Source organism: Panthera leo, chromosome B3 (assembly GCF_018350215.1).
Source record: "Panthera leo isolate Ple1 chromosome B3, P.leo_Ple1_pat1.1, whole genome shotgun sequence".
NCBI lineage: Eukaryota > Metazoa > Chordata > Mammalia > Carnivora > Felidae > Panthera > Panthera leo.
The window spans coordinates 139433458-139444395 of NC_056684.1; the positions used below are offsets into that span (position 1 = coordinate 139433458).

Consider the following 10938-nt stretch of genomic DNA (forward strand, 5'->3'; position numbering starts at 1 on the left):
CTTCTCTGAGCCCGTCAGGGAGTCTTTTCTCTGTTTCTTGTCCTCGATCACTTACGTATGTATTCATTCATTCACGCATTAATGACTATTCACCGAGCCAGCCCTGTGGAAAGCACTGAATACGGAGACGAACAGACAAGTACCTTCCCTCAGAGGGCTCAGGGTGTCCCTGGGGAGAAGGACGAGGTCACAAAGCATGGATGACACAATGTGAGACGTGTGCATCCTACCTTCTCAGGTTCTAGGTCTCTCCAGGTACAGCTCCGTAATCTGATGGACCTCTGGGCTGAGCGCTATGTGATATTGATAGTCTGTGTTAGTGACTGTGGAGATCGTGATTTAATAGAAAGAGAAAAGACAGATTCTGGGGCCGTCGGGTGGGGGGGAGGGTTGGATGCAGTAAGGAGTTTGGAGTCTCCTAAGCTTAAGAGCCCTCACCACAGAGGCAACAGGACGCAGTGTGTACAATCAAACGGACATTGGAGGTCCTGCCCTCCCGGCTGCCATCAGCCGGTGGTAACTCCCTGGCCTGGGCGTATAACTAGATTTGGTCTTGGGCATTGTCCAGTGTGTGTGCGTGCTTCTACCTATGCAAACTATTGTGTACGTTTGCACAACCCTTCTGTAACTCTTACAAAACCTGATGCCTGCATCACCAAAGAGCCACTTTCGTAAACCCATGATCTTCTCTGAACGGTCTTGCCTCCCTAATTCTTTCTGGCAACACTTTTCAATAATAATGCGTTTCAAGGAAACAACCCACTTTCTTGATCTCTCTTTGTTGTTGTTGTCGTTTTCACTGTTGATTTGGAGAATAGCTTATTTTCAGGTCCTTATGTTCCCTTCTATTCTGTTTTTTATTCCAAAGCAGTCAGATTCTCAGCTATGCGGGTGGGTGGCTGGTCCGCTGATTCTCTAGTCCTGCCTCTGGGCGCAGCATCGCTTTTTCACCCTCAGAGAGGGACGTAGTCCTTTCATCGGTAGCGGAGGCAATGGCTTCACTCCACTGATGAACTTCTAGGAAGTAAGAACTGCGTCCTTTGCTTCCAAGGCATATCCCCCATGCCTAGGATGGAGGCTGGCACCCAATAAAAACTCAATAAATATTTGATGAGCAAAAGGGTGAATCTGTAATGAAGTCCCCAGCCCTTGCAATCGACACTGTATTATTAAGCATTTGCCTCTTTTAAAGATGGTTCCCGTCTACCCACCGTGAGGCTGCTTATCTTCGTCCATGCTTCTGCGCTAAGTGCTTCACAGCCAATAGCGCGTTCATTGAGCTTAACCACAAATCTAGGTGCTATTATTTTCTCCATGTTAGAGTTAGAGAAGTTAAACATCTTACCCAAAGAGCTTCAACAGAAGGACTCTGCACCCTAACCACTGCCTCCCCGAGTGCCCACCCTTTGCTGCTTCCAATTTGGATCTGTTCCCACTGCCCTTATAAAACTGCGGCCTCCAGGGTCCCAGAGGCCCTCTGTATTAGTCAGGAAGGAGGTCTGCTTGCTGGGAACAGAGTGTATTAGTTTGCTCTCTCTGCTGTAACGAGGGACCACACACTAGGTGGCTTTAAACAAGAAGAGTTCGTTTTCTCACATGCTCTAGGTTGGCAATCTGCAGTCAGGCGGTCGGCAGGACTCTGCTCTGTCCCGGCTTGTGTCCTTGATGATCCTTGGTTTGCGGCGGCGTGAGACCAGTCTCTGCCTCTGTCCCCACGTGGCCTTCTCCTCTGTGTGTGTCCAGATTTCCCTTTCCGGGTAAAGACACTGGATGAGGGCCCGCCTGCTGACCTCGTGTTAACTCAATTACTTTGCCAAAGACCTTCTTTCCCGTTAAAGTCACGTTCACAGTTATTGGCCTTCAGGATTCCAACATATCTTCTTAGGGGGCACAAGGAACCCTCTAACAAGGATCAATACGCATAAGGGCTTCTTCTTCTATATAAAAGAGGCCCAGAGGTGTTCATCCAGGGCCCCGTGATGTCAGAAGGAGCCTGTGCCCCCCACCTTCTTGCCCCTCTACCCCCCGCATGTGGCTTCCGTCCTGGAGACCCCTTGTGGTTTAGGACCTGCTGAGCTAGGTCCCTTTAAGCATTTGTATCTGTTTGCTAGGACTGCCCGGTCAAAGCACCCCAGACTGGGTGGTTTAAACAACAGAAATGTATCGCCTCATTGTTCTGGAGGCCAGAAGATCAAGGTGTCAGCAGAGTGGGGTCCTTCTATAAGTTGCGAGCATAGAGTATGTTCTAGGCCTCTCTCCTTGGTTTGCGGATGGCTGTTTTCTCTGTGCCTCTTTGTATCAGCTTCCCTCTGTGGGTCCAAATTTCCCCTTTTTCTTAGGGATACCCATCATGTTAGGTTAAGGCCCATTCTGATGACCTCGTTTTAACTTGATTGACACCGGAAAGACCCTACCTCTGAAGAAGGTCACATTCTAGGGTCCTGGGTATGAGGACTGTAACGGATGAATAGGAGGGCTCTCAGTTCAACCCATAATTTTGTCCAGCTAAGAAACCGCACCGACCACACTTGGTTCAGTGCCCATACCTACATACAGGACAGGCAAAGAAAGAGGGTTTTTTTGTCTGTTTGTTTGTTTGTTTGTTTTTGTTTTTGTTTTTGTTTTTCTTCTGAGCTGCTGTCTTTGATCCCACCAGGCGGGAGGAGAGAGTGGATATTGTATACCACACTTACAAATGAGTCACGTTCTAGCTCCTTCTCAGTTTTGCATCCCCTTAGTTTTTTCTGCAACATTGGGCCTGTTGGTCATCACCTCTTAAAACTCCTCCCGTGACAGGGGCGCCTGGGTGGCTCAGTCAGGTCAGCGTCTGACTTCGGCTCAGGTCATGATCTCACAGTTCACGAGTTCGAGCTCCACATCGGGCTCTCTGCTGTCAGTGTGGAGCCCGCTTCGGATCCTCTGTCCCCCTCTCGCTCTGCCCCTCCCCTGCTTGTGCTCTCTCTGTGTCTCTCTCAAAAGGAATAAATACATTTAAAAACAGAAGTGAAATAAACCAACGAAAACCAACCAACCCAACAAGAAACCTCCCAGTGTGACGATACCCACTCCGCTCGCCAGGGACCGTCAACCCCAGCACTCTTGCCCAGGGAGGCACTGGATTCTGGCATCAGCTCAAGCCACCTGTTCCGTAAGGGAGCTCTTTGCAGAGTGAGTGGGCAGAGCAATCCTGTCCTTAGTGATGACCAGTGCCAAGTGTCAGCAGTCTTGATGGTGAGGGTGAGCATTTCCTGGGGCAGACGGCATGACTGACCTTCTACCTTTGGCCTGGAGGCGCCCTCGCTGAAGCTCCTAGTGGACCCGGAATCATCAACGAGTCCCCACCCAGGGACTGGCAGCCTATCTCCAGGCATTCGTGACAATACAAGCCTCTCTCGCATCAGCACCCACGTTATCTTGGCATCCAGATGCTGGGAACGACACCTGCGAGGACATCCGTTATGCCTAAGAGATGCAGTGACTGAGGGTGACATCTGGGACCTCTTCCGTTCCATGGAGTGACCGCACGGGGTGCTCTGGTTCATTCCCGAAGCTCTTTCCCTCCTCCCCAGCTGTCACAGGAAAAACTGCCCTCCCGCCAGTGTCCCGCTGCTTCGACACCTTATCCTTATTCTTGCGGGGACAGCTTTCCCCATGACACCTTCTCCCTCCCTCTGCTTCTCTCCCTCAGGGGTCTCATCCCTCAACAAGGCTTCCATGCCCAAGACCACAGACCGGGCCCCATACCTAGCCCCCTTTTGCCCAGTGTCTCTCCTACATTCCTGTCTTCCTTTCCAGGCTCATGATGAACGTCCTGCCTCAGATGCTTCATTAAGCATCTGAGATCAGGGAGCCCGATCCTGACTCTTTACCCACACCAGCCCCACCTCTCCCAACTTTGCCAGCTCCCCAGGCAGCAGGACACCACGGTTAGGGGTGTGGTCCTGAGAGTCAGGCTGATGGACTAGCCCCGCCCAGCCATCTGAGCTTGGAAAAGGTGCTTGGCCTTTCTGTGAACGCATTTTCGTCTATAATTGCTCACCGAGTGATGGTCGTGCTTGCTGCCCGGCGTGTGTGGAAGGACCAGCCTTCTCCTACTAAGATTGCTAGGAGACAAGACTCCTGGTCTTGGAAGCTAGCGGTTGATTTCACCCTTGTACCCGTACCGACCCAACGGTGTTTCCCCTGGTGTCCTGCTCCCTTGCCTATTGCAAAATAATCAAATCACCACACTCAGCCTCCGGTGCTCCTCAGAGCAGCTCTAGACTCTCTCTCTCTTCTGCTCACATACCTTCAGTGGCTCCCCAGTACCTCCTGACTGAAGCTCCATACCCTTATCCGGGTACTCACGGCCCTCTCTATGTCTCACTGGATCTATCTGGTCCTCAAGGAAGGCTCCAGATCCAGGGGTTCTCTGGGGATGTTCCCTCTTCCCATCTCATTTATACATCGGTGTTTCAAACCACCTGCTTCCGGAGACATCACCGTTCCTCCTACACCGACACTGACTTCCCTTCTTCTGAACCAGCTCCTTCTAACCCTACGGCACCTGTTACCTCTGTCCTACCCTGGGTCCCACACCTCTGGGTGATCGTCCAGTCCCCTTGCCCCAGCCAGCAGGCACTGATCTCAGTGTAGTGACACATGTGTGTTAAGTCACTGGTAACAAAGAACTAAGGCTTGTAATTAATTCCTCCGCTCTTGAGAAACCTGAGCCGTTCCGCACCAGCTCTGCAATATCATTTGCATGCCACTTGCCTCTCTGGGAAGGCTAGAGTTCCAGAAGCCCAGGGGAATCGCGCAGAGCCTGACCAGAGGAGCGGGTCTCGTGTGAAAGTCGTCTAGCTTAGAGTCTCAGCGGAAGATAATCAGACAAGTACAAGGGGCAACCGCAGAGCCAGGAGCATGACAGACAGCGAGGCGGGCCCCCTGGGCCTTGTTCTTCTGGTGCCTTCACCTGGCACCACGGCCATTTGTAGTTCAGGGCCTGGCCCCAGACACATCACTCACCACCACCTTCCGCATGCCTTATGCCCCAGAAAAACCAAACCACCTGCCTTTAGTTCTGCTGGAGAATTTTAACAGCGCAGTTGCTTTACGAAAAAAAATGTCTCCATAAAAATAGAAGTACGAGATATTTTACAGAGAATGAGGATTATAAGAACAAGATCAAGGGGCATCTGGGTGCCTCCGTCGGTTAAGCCTCCAGCTCTTGATATCGGCTCGGGTCCCGATCTCATGGTTCGTGGGTTTGAGCCCCACATCGGGCTCCATGCTGGCAGTGTGGAGTCTGCTTGGGATCCTCTCTCTCTCTCCCTCCCTCTCTGCCCCTCACTTGCTCATGCTTTTCTCCCTCTCTCTCTGTCTCTCAAAATAAATAGGCAAACTTTAAAAAAGAACAAAATCTAAAGGAGTGGCCGTTGACTGACGAGCAACTGAGTGTCAGGCACCGTGCAAGTTAATGTACGTTACCCTTTATTTTCATAACCGCAAGTCCCGCGGGGGGCGGAGCAGCGCTATGGGTCCAGTTCTCAGGTCAGGACACTGCAAACAGATCACGCAGGCAGTTAGGAGTGTGAACATCACTCAGGTTTACCATAAACCACACTCCCCCACTGCAAACAGGTCGGTGTCACGAGTCGGAGATGATTCTACAAAACTAGATCACCACGGAGGACAGACTTCCGCGTCTCCAACAGTAGTTTCTTTTTGGCTTTATTGAAGCCTAATTGGTATATGGAATACATACGTCCCATAATACACATAGTTTGGTGAGTTTGGATATATTCATACCCCCAAGAGACTGACCATCACCACGATCACGGTTATAAACATATCCATCACCTCCCCAAATTTCCTCCTCTCCCTTGGTTGTTCTTGCTGTGGTTGTCGCGGTCGTCGTCGTTGTTATTCCTGTCGCTTCTTCGGGGGCCAAAGGAGCAAGATGCGGGTGCTATCGAATGGGTACAAAGTTACAGTTACACAGATGGGTAAGTGACAGAGATCAGCTGTGCCACCCACTGCCTGTAGTCGGCAATGAGTACCCTGAGCCTAAGTATTTGTTTGGAGAGTAGATCTCTCGTTGTGTTTTTAGCCCAAAGGACTATTTTGATTCATGTGAAACACTTCATTGATCTCTCATCACATCAGTAATGATGAGCGTGCTCCTCCGTGCGGACCCGCCTCTGCCCGGCAGCGTGAGCGCCACCTGCCCTCAGTCCTGCCAGCCCGTGTGAGCCGCCCTTCCTCGGTTCCTCCCCAGAGCAAACCCGACACCCCCAGGCACTGTGTACCCCACATCTGGCTGGTCGATCATTCCCAGCATTACGGGAAAGATCCCGATGGCTCAAGGTTGAAATTTGATTTCAATAAAAATAACGCTAAGGAGACATTTGTGAGCCGTGCATTCTTTAATTTATGGACGTTGAATCATACTTGCGGCCGCTAAGCTATTTGGAGACGGACAGCTGGAGACTTGATCGCTGGCCAGTCTCACAGCAGGACCGATACCATTTCATTTCATCAGCCCCCCCCCCCCCAGGACCATGTCTCCGATCTCACCAGAAGGGGAAAAAGCTGCCGAGCAGCCAGGCACCGGGGGCCTGAAGAATGCCAGCAATGTGCACTGGTGCCTTTGCCTCGTGAAATCCGCAAACGTCTCTGCCAACGAAGCAGCAACTCCATTTTGCAGATGAGACAGTGGAGGCTTAAAGACCTGGTCCTGGGTCAAGGTGCCTACTGTTATTCAGTGGCGGAGGAGGAATTCAAATCCAGGTCCCAGACGAAACGCCTCCCCCCCCCCCCCCCCCCCGCTACACCACATGTCTCGCTTTACATGCGTGCCTGTGCCTTTGATTACTTTGGGATATATTCTAGAAATTCTGGGCAGAACCACGAGGGAGGGGCTGAGGGTCAAGGACCAGCTCACCCACCACAAGCATCATTTTTCCCTGGGCTAGGGCTAGGTTTGGTAAGTAAATACTCAAGTGAAAGGGGACACTTTTCTTGGAAAATGCTGGTAATTTGATGCGTGTAAACAGACTCTTAGAAGCGTCCCTGTCATACTGGGGCCTGTGGGCAAATTACCTCAAGCAAAGAGCAGTTGTAACTGAGAAAGACCCAAAGGGATGTGGGCTCAGTAATGAGAGCCAGAATTTACTGACCACTTACTGGTGCCGGGCATTGGACTGGGAACTTTCCATGCATGGCTCACTCTTCCCTATCACCCTTTGGATGTCAGCGTCTCCCCCATTGAATAGATCAGGAAACTGAGGCACTGGCCAAACAGCTAAAAAGAGACAAAGCAGAGATTCAGAAACAGTCTGATGGCAGAGGCTCAGCTGTTAACCATTAAGCCCTACCACGCACCCCCCCCCCCCAACTTAGCCTTGGAGAAGGTAGCTTGAACATCCTGCCAAGGTCACGTAGGTAATTCTAATCCAACAGAGGTCTTCATTGCTAGTGGTTTAACACCCAGTGTACGTCTGCATCCATTTCCTGTGGCTGCTGTAAAAGTACTTCATCTTGGGTCCCTCAAATGACAGCGATTTAGGGTCTCACAGTTGTGGAGACCAGAAGTTCAGAATCAAGGAGTCAGTGGAGACATCCTGTCTTTGAAGACCCATTCCATCATCATCTCCCAAGTCTGGGAGCGTCTCAGGTGTTCCTTGAATTGTAAGCGCGACGTTCCAGACCTGTGTCTTCACGGCTTCCTCCCCAGTCTGTCTACACTGTCTCCCTCCTCCATGTGTTTGTCTCCGTGTCCGCATCTCCCTCCTTAATAAGGATACCAGCCATACTGGATTTGGCCCAACCCAATGACCTAGTTGCAATCTGATCGTCTCTGTCCAAGTCCTCTTTCTAAATAAGGCCACATTCTGGGTCCTCGAAAGAGAGGACACAGTTCAGCCCATGGCAATAGCAAATCAGTTAGAAACTTACAAAGAAACATTGCCAGAGGCCCCAAACCATTTTCTAATTCTACTTCCTGCCACCTTGCCTCCCACCCCAAGGCACAAACGTAGCACCCCAGCTACAGAGACCTGTTGCGTTTTGGGCACGCTGCAGTCTTTCAGTCTTTCGTGCCTCCTTGACCCGCTCACGCTCCCTCCTGTCTAGGATGCCCTTCCTTACCTTGTCCACCTGGAGAGGCTCTGCTCTCTCATCGAGGCCACGGCTCACGCCCCTCACATCTGGATGTCACTACAGACCCCACTTTCCCACTGGGTGCCTTCAGTTGTGCCTCCTTCTCTGTGCTTCTCGATGTAAATCCTCTCCTTCCTTATGGGTGGCTCCCTCCTGCCAACAGCTTAGGAACAACCCGAGGCCGGGACCTGGGTCTCCATGCAGTGGTCTTAGAGATGCTTTTCCGGCGAATAAATGCGGTAATCGTGCTTCTGCTGAAGTTCACGGTGGCCAGTTTCCCTGTCAAAGTTGAAATGGGAAGTCTTCACTGACCCTGACCGCCCGATTACTCTGTGATCCTGAGGGAGCTGCTGAGTTGTTAGGGAACACCCAGTGCCTGTGATGTTGGTTACTAACCTCTGTATCTATAATTTGCCTTTTTAATTTTGTGGGTTTATTTTATTTATTTATTTATTTATTTATTTATTTATTTAATTTTATTTATTCTATTAATTTTTTTAATGTTTATTTATTCAGTTTTGGGAGAGAGGGAGAGCAAAAGAGAATACGAACAGAGGAGGGGCAGGGAGAAAGGGAGACACTGTCAACGCAGAGCCCAAAGAAGGGCTCGGTTCCACGCACCATGAGATCACGACCTGAGCTGAGATCCGGAGTTGGACATGCAACCAACTGAGCCACCCAGGTACCCCTCTGCAGTTTTTACACGGAGTTTATCTTTTCCTTAATGGTTTGGACTGTTTGTGCAGGATTTATGAACTCCTGTCCTAAAGGCATGAAGAAAATCAACAAAATTTTCTTCTAACACTTTTAAGACTTTTATTTTCATATTGAGGCTCTCATTCCATTAGAGTTCATTCTTGTGTACGCAGTATGAGGTAGGGATCTAATCTTTCTCTTATGTTGATAACCAATTATTCTAGCACAATTTACTGAACAAGATCCAAGCAATTTTTTTTTTCTGATTCAAGGTCACCTTGGGAGGTAATTTTTGACTGACTTATATCTTATTTGCTTCTTCATTCTGTTCTAGGCATATCATTAATCTTTAAAAATTTTTTAAATGTTTATTTATTTTTTGAGAGAGAGAGAGAGAGGGTGAGAGAGAAAGAGCGAGCAGGGGAGGGGTAGAGAGAGAGAGGGAGACACAGAATTCGAAGCAGGCTCCAGGCTCCAAGCTGCCAGCACAGAGCCCAACGTGGGGCTCAAACCCACGAACCATGAGATCATGACCTGAGCCAAAGACAGACGCTTAACCAACTGAGTCACCCAGAAGCCCCATAGACGTATCATTAATCTTTAAACTTTGAGATAATCTTCCCCAGAATGGTCCCAATTCAAAAGACCTAATTAAGGGTTCAAGGAAGTAGACCCTTCATTTAATCTGTTAACCATAATTCCATAAAGACTTACATAAATTCTAAAATGACAGGAATTGTATTTACTTTTGTTTTAGTGAGACTTAAATTTAAAAAATTATCAGGAAGGGATGACTGCTTTAATTAGTTAGATGATGCGAATCTCAGAATGGTTGGCCATTTGGAGTCAGCGCAGAGGAGGAAATGCTGGAACCACCTCAGAGAAACATTCAGGGACCAAACTCAGCTGATGTGCTTCTGCCTGGAACCATCTTTTAGCATTCTCTGGACCCTGCCATAAATGGTTAAGAAAATCCCAACAGTGAAAGGGACTTTGGGTTTATTCCTGGGGAGACCAAGAGAAAAGAAATAATCAGCAAGAAATGCTAAATCCTATGTTTCAGATGCCACTGGTGATAAAGGCGACCCAACAAACCTAGGGTAGCCTCAGTGGGGAGATGATAAGCAAGCAGATTGGAGCCTCAGGCTGATGGGGACAGAAGAAGAGCCATACGGAGAAGGGACCCTGGGCACCAATCAAGGACAACAGTAATGAGAGCCACAACTGGATACGATGGTAATGAGTTCATAGAAAGGTACACAGACCTAGAGTTCTGAGAAATATCTAGTATTGTGTGAGTCCAGGCACATGGCAGGTCCTTCACTAAAGCCTGTGGAATTTTGCCACAGGGAGACAGTAATCAACTATTAAGCAACATCTAGAATGTTGCAGAGGCCCTGAAAAAATTCCCTATGGGCCTGGGGCCCTTTACTGCTCATGACTCAAACCCACGCTTGTTGTTTTCTACATACTTCTTATGACCGTGTCCAATTGATTGTCACCATGGCAGAATGGACAGGGTCCAGGCTCCCACGTCAGCCGCACCTGGCTAGAATCCCAGGTTTGCCACCTATTAGCTGTGGAGGATGCGGGCAAGTTTCTTAACCTCACCAACCCCCGTTCCTTTATCTGTAACACAGAACCTGCAAGGCCTCCCTCAGGGGGTTGCCGTGAAGACTAGTGATATGGGGCACATGAAATGCCTGGTGACCAGCAGGCATTCTAGAACAGATGGCAGTTACTCCTATTAGTGGTGTGGCCTCCTCGCTTGCTGGTGTCACTTCCTGGTGCCTGGGAGCCGACGGCAGGACATGCTTTCCCACGTAGATCAAATGACCACTTTGGTTGATTATAGGGCTTGTTGTGTGTGTGTGTGTTAAACAGCCTCTCAACACTTGCCCTCTTGGCCGCAACAGAAGTGAGTCAGAGGGGCGTGAATGGATGGCGGAAAGGAGGCAGCGAGGCCACGCCCCAGGGACAAAGAGCCACCTGGACGTGTCTCCCCACCCAGATTCCCGGGGGAGGTCACCCGCCAGGCACAAGGCAGCCAGCTGCGGTGTTCTTCAGCCCTGGATCCTGAGCCTACCCAAGGGAACGAGA

The 10938-nt window shown here is 49.9% G+C and overlaps 1 long non-coding RNA gene across 2 annotated transcripts; it reads right to left on the reverse strand.

The window, feature by feature from the left end:
- Window positions 1-5449: 5449 nt before the first annotated feature.
- On the reverse strand, window positions 5450-10515 carry LOC122221433. Of its 2 annotated transcripts, XR_006203221.1 has the most exons (5): window positions 10311-10515; window positions 8131-8421; window positions 7168-7285; window positions 5842-5950; window positions 5450-5541 (listed from the first exon to the last, which is right to left on the reverse strand). It is a non-coding gene; the product is annotated as an uncharacterized LOC122221433 (long non-coding RNA). The 2 variants fall into 2 exon arrangements; XR_006203220.1 differs by lacking the exon at window positions 5450-5541 and having other exon boundaries at window positions 5766-5950.
- Between the last annotated feature and the right edge of the window lie 423 nt (window positions 10516-10938).